The 9002-nt window shown below is 51.9% G+C and overlaps 1 protein-coding gene across 3 annotated transcripts in view; it reads left to right on the top strand.

Annotated features, from left to right (window-relative positions):
- Positions 1 to 7461: 7461 nt before the first annotated feature.
- The window catches only part of CYSTM1 (cysteine rich transmembrane module containing 1), a 51129-nt gene continuing 49588 nt past the window's right edge, over positions 7462 to 9002 (top strand). For 2 of the 3 annotated variants that reach the window (XM_084885126.1, XM_084885124.1), the window contains exon 1: positions 7462 to 7618. The gene's annotated coding sequence lies outside the window, so the exon portion shown is untranslated. Of the gene's footprint in view, positions 7619 to 8350; positions 8754 to 9002 lie in introns of those variants that run through there. The other variant, XM_084885125.1, reaches the window with a different exon arrangement.

Here is a 9002-nt window from a genome sequence, read left to right as displayed (position 1 = left end):
GTAGCCTCCATACTGTTTTTCATAGTCACTGTGCCAATTCACATTCCCACCAACAGTGCACTAGGGTTCCCCTTTCTTCACATCCTTGCCAACACTTGTCATTTGTCTGTTTTATAATAGCCATTCTGGTAGGTGTGAGGTGACATCTCATCGTGGTTTTGATTTGCATTCCCCTGATTAGTGAGGTTGAGCACTTTTTCATGTACCTGTTGGCCATTTGTATCTTCTTTGAAAAAAATGTCTACTCGGATCTTCTATTTAAAAAAAAAAAAAAATATATATATATATATATATATATATATATATATATATATATATATATATATATAATTTTTTTTAATTGATTTCAGAGAGGAAAGGAGAGGAATAGAGATAGAATAATTGCTTGGCTGCTTCCTGCATGCCCCCTACTGGGAATTGACCGGCAACTTGGGCATGTGTAGGGAATCGGACTGTGAATTCATGGTTCAAAGGTCGACACTCAACCACTAAGCCACACCGGCTGGGCTCTTCTGCCTATTTTTTAATCAGGTTGTTTGTTTTCTTGCTATTGAATTGTGTGAATTCTTTAAATATTTTGGATATCAGCCCAGATCTGTTATATGACTTCCAAATAATTTCTCCTATTCAGTAAATTTTTCATTCTGTTGATGGCTTGCAGAGCTTTTTATTTTGATGTAGTTCCACTTGTTTATTTTATTTTTTTAATCCTCACCCAAGGATATTTTTCCATTGATTTAGAGAGAGTGGAAAAGGGAGGGAAAGACAGAGAGAAATATCGATGTGAGAGAAACACATCGATTGGTTGCCTCCTGCTTGAGCCCCAACCAGGGCCCCGGGCCGGGGAGGAGCCTGCAACCGAGGTACCTGTCCTTGACTGCAACCGAACCCAGACCCTTTGGTCTGCAGTCTGACACTCTATCTACTGAGCCAAATCGGCTAGGGCCCACTTATTTATTTTTGCTTTTGTTGCCTCCGTCTAATAAGCAGAACACATGAGGAAAAACAGATCGAGGTAAAGATCTGTTTGAGTTTGAGGCACCGGAGAGCCGAAATGCTAACTTTTACCTGCATCTGCTCCCTCAGATGGCTTGTTACACCTGAAGATTCCTAGGCCCTGGCCCCACTGACTCAGAATAGAGCCCAGGAATCTGCGTATGTACACAGTGCCCCTCCCACTCTGATGCAGGGGGACTCCATACCTACTCTCCAGGGGCTGGAGCCGGAGGCAGGACAGCCACACTCCCATCTGGACAGAATTCAGGTAAAGATGATCTAAAAACAAGACTCTGGGTGTGGCGGGAACAAAGACAACTGTGTTCCCACTGGTGCTGCTGCAGAATTGCAATAGAATCGCTCTGGTCACCATGTGCAACTCCTGATCAGCTGTCCAAGGAGCCACAGGAATAAGGGTGGAGCCGAGACGGGAGCGTGCGTCTGACTTTTCCCTGGTGCCCTCTCCTAGGGTGTGGGTTGGGGGCAGGACGGGGATTCGTGGAGGCTGCGGTGAACAGAACAAGTCTGTGTAGAGAGAGCAGCTTCCACTGCACGCATGGCGTCTCATCAGTGCTCCATGTGGTCAGACCTATTTCTTTTTTAATCCTCAACTGAGGACATGTTTTATTGATTTAGTGAGCAGAAGAGAGAGAGAGAGACAGAGAGAGAGAGTGTGTGTCATGCAGGAAACATTGATCAGTTGCTTTCTGTATAGACCCCCGGAATTGAACCTTCAACCTTTTGGTGTCCAGAATGATTCTCTAACCAACCGATGAGAAAACTGAAGCCCAAAAAGGATTAGCAAATTGCTCTGGGTCCTGCGGCAAGGAGGTAGGGGAACGAGGACTAGAACCCAGGTCTCTGGACCCTCCTCATCACAGCACTGCTCTGCCTCCCTGAGTGGGAAAAGTCACTTCATCTCCTAATCTTAAACGATCTTCCAAGCAAGGAAGGGACAGGACACGTTTTCTCTGTCCACTCCCTTTCAGCAGGTATCTAAGTCCTTACTATGTGTGTTTTCGAAAGAAAAATCTTCCCATGTCTGAGGAGCTGGGATTTAGAGCCTCCTGTTGTCGAGTCTCCGGCGAGAGCACTTCTAAGAACCTCACGGCGATGCCACATGCCTCAGCTTTATCCACGCAACAGAAGGAGGTGGTGGGGGTGGCAGTGGCAGCAGCAGCGGCAAATCTGTCCCCAGCGCACGGCAGCGCTGTTTTCTGTGGTGAAATACACATGGCATATGGCTGCTAAGTCACTGTCTTGAGAACAGAAAGGGATTCTTCATGTGCCAGGTTTTCCTTCCTTTCTGAAATGATCTTGTAGTAAACAGAGGTTGTTTGATCCTGTTCAGTCCCATGGATGGGAAGTCCTTTACACTTTTAAAGTGAAAATATTGACCTACAGTTTCAGTCTATCAAAGGCGCAAATGTTTTCTTAGACATGAAAGCTCTTCCGAGCTCCCTTTCTCCCTCCTAAGGCCGAGACAGAAGAGGCACGGCCACCACAGGAGTCCAACTCCATTCCAGTCACAGTCCCCCCATCTACCCCCCCCCCCCATGAGACCTCCTGTGTCCTGCGGCTGCCAGCCCCCTGCAAAGGGGTGGGGGAAGAGGAAAGGCTTACTGAGCGCTGGAGGCCATGGATGGCGGAAACCAGGAAGCTAGGACAGTGGTCGGCAAACTCACTAGTCAACAGAGCCCAATATCAACAGCACAACGATTGAAATTTCTCTTGAGAGCCACATTTTTTAAACGTAAACTTCTTCCAACGCCACTTCTTCAAAACAGACTCGCCCAGGCCATGGTATTTTGTGGAAGAGCCACACTCAAGAGGCCAAAGAGCCCCATGAGTCTCAAGAGCCGCGGTTTGCCGACCACTGAGCTGGGAGAATGTGACTTTTAGGAGGAGAATTATTTTGAACCTTGTCTTGTGCGCTGACGGTATAATGATCATTATTAGGACTCAGATGTAACCCAGAGGCCGCCCTGAAGTTAGATTTTCCCGTGGCCTGTCCAGCGGAGGGTGGCTCTCTGCCGACCTCCCCCACAGGAGGGGGCTGGGATGCGCCTACTGCTCCCTCGCTGGCCCTTACCTTTCATGAAGAACTTTGCTTTTTCTGGTAAACAAGGGCACCACTTTCCTACCTTGGCCTTATAAAATCAACCTAAGAAATAAACACTTTATGCAAAGACCACAGCTATATTTGCAGGGGTTTTTGTTTGTCTGTTTGTTTGTTTTTGGCCCATATTTAGTTTCATGGTTGCTATTTGGAATCCTGCCTGCCCAGGGCCCCTCCTGGCCAAGGGTGGCTTCCAACAGAGGGGCAGACCTGTGGCCTGAGGTACGCCCAGTTGGATTGTTTTTTGCTTTCACAGTGTTTTTGGTTTTCACATCAAAATCCTGTTTGCTGGCTCCTCTTGAAAAATCAGAAAACTTGGCCACACGGGCCACATTCCGCTTGGACACGGGGCTGGAGCTGAGGAACAGTGGCTCCCTTTGCACAGTTTGTCCTCCCGTTCGCCGTAGTCCCCACCCCTCCGCATAACCCCCCACCCACTCGCTGAGAGAGGGTGCAGGGTGAAAGGCAGAGATGGAGGTGCGAGTGTCAGTCTTGATTCCACCACTTATTCCCTGTGGCTCTCGAACAGGGGTCTGCGTCTGTCTGAGGCCTGTTTTTATCCCCAGGAAGAAGAGAATCGTGAGGCAGAGCGCCAGGGGAAAGCCGCGCCCGGAGGAGGCACTCACTGAGAGTCTGCCCTGCGTGTTATCGACGTACTATGTTCTGTCAGCGACAGGGGAGGCTTGAAGATGGTGTGCAGATAGACACACCGACTGGAATGTAAGCTTCGTGTAAGCAAGGATTTTTAAAAATCTCTTTTGCTTCTTCCTACACCCTCAGAGCCTGGTACAGTTCCTGGCACATGGTAGGCGCTTAGCAACTGTGTTGCATGAATATATGAACTTAATGGTTTCCTGAATTCTTATTCTTCATATGTTTGAAAGATCAGACAGAGGCCGAAAACCAGGACTGCAGGCTTTATTAGAGGAGAAGGACCCTGCCAGGCTGTCTCACAAGGGGAGAACAGCAACACGTGCATAGGGGAATCACACCTTTTGAGGGGAGGAATGGGAAGGGATGGGGCTTAGGGTACTCAGCACGCACTGATTGGTGGCTTCATATAAGGCACATGATTAGGCACTTAGGTACTTAGGAATCAAGGGCATGTATTTGGCAGGTGCTGGTTGGTGATTCAATATACAATCCATATAAGGTGCCTGGTTAGGTGCTCAGGAATGTCCAGGCTGCAGGTGCAGGCTACGTCATACTCCGCCCAGGGAGGATCTATCATTGTTACCTGCTAAATTATTGTTGGTTCATTCTATAAATGCAAATGAACTTACAGGCTATTTTTAATTTATGTGTTGATTTTTTTCCCTTATTATTCCACACTTTCAAATGGGAGCTATGGGGGAAGAGGGGGTGCTAACCTCACCGCCCGGCTCCAGAGGAGTCACCCCGAGCCAAGGTGTCATATCCCTTGGCGGCAGCCACGCATCCAGAGAAAAGCAAGTTGCCCAAATACAGTGCAAACACTAAGCTCCAAGCTGGAGCTTTTCTCAGGACTGTTGGAGGAACAGAAAGCTTTTGTCTGCCGGGATCTTTCACTGTGAGAATGTAATTCTGATACCCTCAGAGGGGCTGCTGGAGAACTCGGGGGAAAGAGCTGAGGGAGAGAAAGCCTGGGACTTCCTGGTGCCGGTGTTTGAGTGCCTGGGTCCCACTTTGCCTGAAGTTCAGATTCGCCTCTGGGTTTTTGGTGTCATGAGCCAATAAATTCTCTCTCCCTCTTTCTTAAACCAATTTGAATAGCCTTTTAGTCACTAGCAATGGAGACACCCTGACTAGCAATTTGGAATTTGAAAATATAGACCAGAAAAAGAAACTGTGAGAGCCATTGTTCAGGTGAAAATCAAACCTTGGACCACGGCCAGAAGCAAACGGATCGCTTTGCCTCTTTCTCCTTTACATGAACCTGAAATTCCATTAGAACCCAGCAGAGGAGTGAGCTAGGAAACAACAGAAGAAATGTAATCCTTCCTTTGATACCCGGCATGAGAAATGAGTCCAGTGGTTCTTTTCTGGTTTTTGTGCATGTACTGACCACATCCACTGGCTTTCCTTTGACATGTGTTTTTTTGTTGGTGGTGGTAAGGGTTGGGGGTGCTGGGGAAGACATCAAAATAAGCCAGGTCTTGCCAAAACCGGTTTGGCTCAGTGGATAGAGCGTCGGCCTGAGGACCAAAGGGTCCCAGGTTAGATTCCAGTCAAGGGCATGTGCCTTGGTTGGGGGCACGTCCCCGGTGGGGGGTGTGCAGGAGGCAGCTGGTCGATGTTTCTCTCTCATTGATGTTTCTAACTCTCTATTCCTCTCTCTTCCTCTCTGTAAAATAAATAAATAAATAAATAAATAAATAAATAAATAAAATATATTTTAAGAATTAAAAAAATAATAATAATAAGCCAGGTCTTTGTGGACTTCTCTAGTACTTGACACAGAGAAATTCTGTAAGTGCTTCTCATTGAGCCTATGGGCTCCAAAAAGACGTTCTTCAACTAATGCATCCTTTGGAGCTGTTCATTGAGGAGGGCTATGGAGCACCTCCTCAGGCCGGGCTCTGACTGGTGCATGTGTCTGAGCGAGCGGAGCAGCTTCCTCCTTTCCGGGAGGGGTTGTTTCCACTCCGTTGTCAGCCCTTCCTCACCCGTTGGGACCACGCCTTTGCTGTGGCCCCACTTTCCCATCTGACCAGCCTGAATTCGGCCACCAAATAATTTTTCACAAAACATTGTACCCCATTCCCACTTCGGGGAGCTTTAGTGGTCCCTGTAGTTTTCATATTGAATCTATCCTCTTCTCCCAGCCCTCAGTAAAACGACTGCCACCAATAAAAGCCAACAGTTTGAAGCACTTTCTGTGTGCCGGGCAACACGCTTAGTTTTCATATTCATTTTCCCTGTTAATCTCCCGAATGGCACCATAAAGCAGAAATCTCGTTGGAGTTCCCTCCTCAGATCTGCCAGATGCCCCAGGTCGGGCTGCCCCTGCCCCGATCCCACCTTCTCCCTGACCACTGACCTCTGCCCCATCTGTCCTGGACTCACATTTCAGTCTCCTCTCCCCTATTAGTACAACACTTTCTGGCTGGAGCCATGATTCTTCTCTGCCTTTTACAACTGTCTTCCCCCACCCCCTATACACTAGTTTCATTGTAAAATAAATGTATAAAAGTCAAAAAGTGTCACTTAAATAAAACCATTAAGTAATAAACAGGACAGGTGGCCCTTGGATAAGAGACACACGTCCCATAAACTCGCTGTCTTCAGTGACCATGCTTCAATCATCCTGGCATTGCCCACTGCTAGGCACCAAACATTTCTCACTAGAAGTTAATTATGAATAACCTTTTGGTGTAAAATCCCATAGACTGACAGGTAAGGACAACATAGATGACCCCTCCATAGTGGTGCAGAGTGTAGAAGAGTAAAAAAATATATAAATAAAACTCAGGAAAAAGAGATGAGTTACGCAGTGGCTCTCCAACTGGGACCTCTTTCTGGGGTGTTAGAATTTTATTTTGAGGCTGATGGTTTATGTCCAAAGTCACAGAGTAATATTCTATTAATATACATATATATGTACCACTTCTTTTTTAGCCAATCGTCTACCCATGGACACTTGCTTTTTTTGTTTTTGTTTTTTTTTTCTCCATATCTTGGCTACAGTAAATAATGCTGCAAAGAATATAGTGGTGCAGATATCTTTTCAAATTCGTGTAGATGTGTAGGCATATGATAATAGCAAGCAAGGGGAGGAATTTGAAGGCAAAATCAATTTGTAAAATGAAAAACAAAAAATCTTTTCCACAAAGACTTGCAGGCTCATCTCAGGGAGTGTCTCGGGGATTTCTTTTCTGTTGAATATAGGGGGGGGGGGGGGGGCGCCTTCAGAACAGGAGGTCTGGGCCCGGGCTCCAGCCCCTCTCCTCCGCCCTCCTGAATGAATGAAGTCTGATCACATTCTCCAGCAAAGGCTGCGCTGTTTGCTGTGAGGAGGAAATGTTGCCCGGGTCAGCCTCGTCCTGCCAGGTACAGCTCGGGGAGTAACCCTCGGAGCCCAGGTGGGTCTGAACCGCAGAATCCTCCGAGAGGAGCAGCCCGCCGCTAACCTTGTGCGCCACGCACTGGGCTAGGGGCTCCGGGCATCGCCCTGCCTCCCAGGCGCTGGCTCTGGCGGAGAGGGAGGCCGTTTGGAGCCTCAAAGAGCCGGCCCCGCACGAGGGGAGAGCCCGAGGCCAGCGCCAGCTCTCCGGCCCGGGCGCCGGTCTCCGGTCCCCCGGCGCCGGCGGGCCGGGGGGCGGGGCCGCGCTGTGACGCCGCCCCCCACGCCCCGCGCGCGTTGCCAGGGTGATCAGGTGACTCGCGCTCGCGGCAGTTGGGACCGCGGTGACGTCAGGCGCCGCTCCGCTCAGCTCACTCCGCGGCCGGTGCGGCGCTCTTCGTGCGGTCTCGCCTGGTCCCGTCCGCTCGGTCCTTCCCGGAGCCCGGCCCGCTGGTGACGAGGTGAGGCCCGGCGGCCGGGGCGGCCGCGCTGGGACCGGAGGGGGGCGAGGCGCGAGCGGGCCCCTCCTGGGCTGTGCGCGCCCCCAGGCTCCCCGGGGCTCTCCGGAGGCGGCGGACAGCGGAGCGGGATGGGCCGGCTGCGACGGGGGCGCGCGAAGCCCCGGAGAGGAATGGGGGTCCCGGTGAGCCCACCCGATGCCCACCCACCAGTGTCTCCCCGCCACTCACTCACACACACACCCGCACCCTCGGCTGCTCCTGCGGCTCCGGGCGCCGCGCAGCTGGCGGAGGCGGGGGGCGAGGAGAGCGCGGGGACCCGCCGCCCCGGCGGCCTCTGGGCGCTGGACTGAGGGGCTCTGCGTCTCGGTCGGCGGGCTCCAAGCCAGACTCGCCACACCCCGTCTCGGTGGACGCCTGCGGGAGGCTTCTGCATCTCTGTGTCTGGAGCTGCGGTTCCTGGGGCGCCGCCGGGGACCCACTGGGTGCTCTGAGCCCGGTCTGCGGGAGGCAGGGGGGAGGGGGGCGGCCCCGGGGCCCTGCAGGTGGGCGCGGGGGCGCAGGGTGTGCAGGCGGAGCTGTGGGCGGGGAGGCATCCTGACCGCGGAGAGGGCGGGTTGGGGTTCCCGTGGACCTGTTGGGGTGAAATCTGAGCGGAGTCCTGCGCCGTGGGGACCGGCCTCGCAGCCGCCGCGCGAGTTGGAAGAGCAGAGGGAGGGAGGGAGGGAGAAGGGGGACCCCCGGAGCCCGCGGTCCTCGCGCCGGAGGAAGGGGAGAGAAGGTTCTGTGACTGGCCGCCCTGAGCGCCGGGGCCGTGCGTGGGGAAAGTTTGGAACATTGGGCTAGTCGCGGACAGGAACACTCTGGGTGCCCAGCTGGGCGGTGCGGGCGTGGGAGCCCCCCCAGCGTTGGCTGAACGGAGGGAGGAGGACCGCAGCGATGGGGAGGCCCTGGGGGCTGTTGTGACAACCTGGCGAAGGGGTGACAGCGCTTGGAACTGTGGAGCGACGGGACTCTGCGAACGCAGGTTCTGCAGTATTTATAGCAGTCAGGTGCATACACCCCAGCCATGGTTAGCAGATCAAAACAAGAGAAGCCTCCCGCCCACTGCGGCTCATCTGGTCCCCTTAGGCCAGAGGTAAGGACTGCCCGGGAACTTGGAGCCCCTCTACGGGGTGGGGCAAAGGTAGGTTTCTGGTTGTAAGCACGCGTTACACAGTTTATTCTTGTGTTACTTTTTTACTAGTTACTGTTGTCCATACGAACAACTGTAAACGTACGTTTGCCCCACCCTGTGTCTGTGCGGTGGGTGGTCGTCGGCAGTACTTGTTCTCCAGAGGTTCCAGACTCTTACAGAAACCTCTTGTCTTCAGGGGGAGGTCCAATC

The sequence above is a fragment of the Pipistrellus hanaki genome (assembly GCF_964339955.1).
Source record: "Pipistrellus hanaki genome assembly, chromosome: 5".
NCBI lineage: Eukaryota > Metazoa > Chordata > Mammalia > Chiroptera > Vespertilionidae > Pipistrellus > Pipistrellus hanaki.
This window is presented reverse-complemented; position numbering and strand designations above follow the sequence as displayed.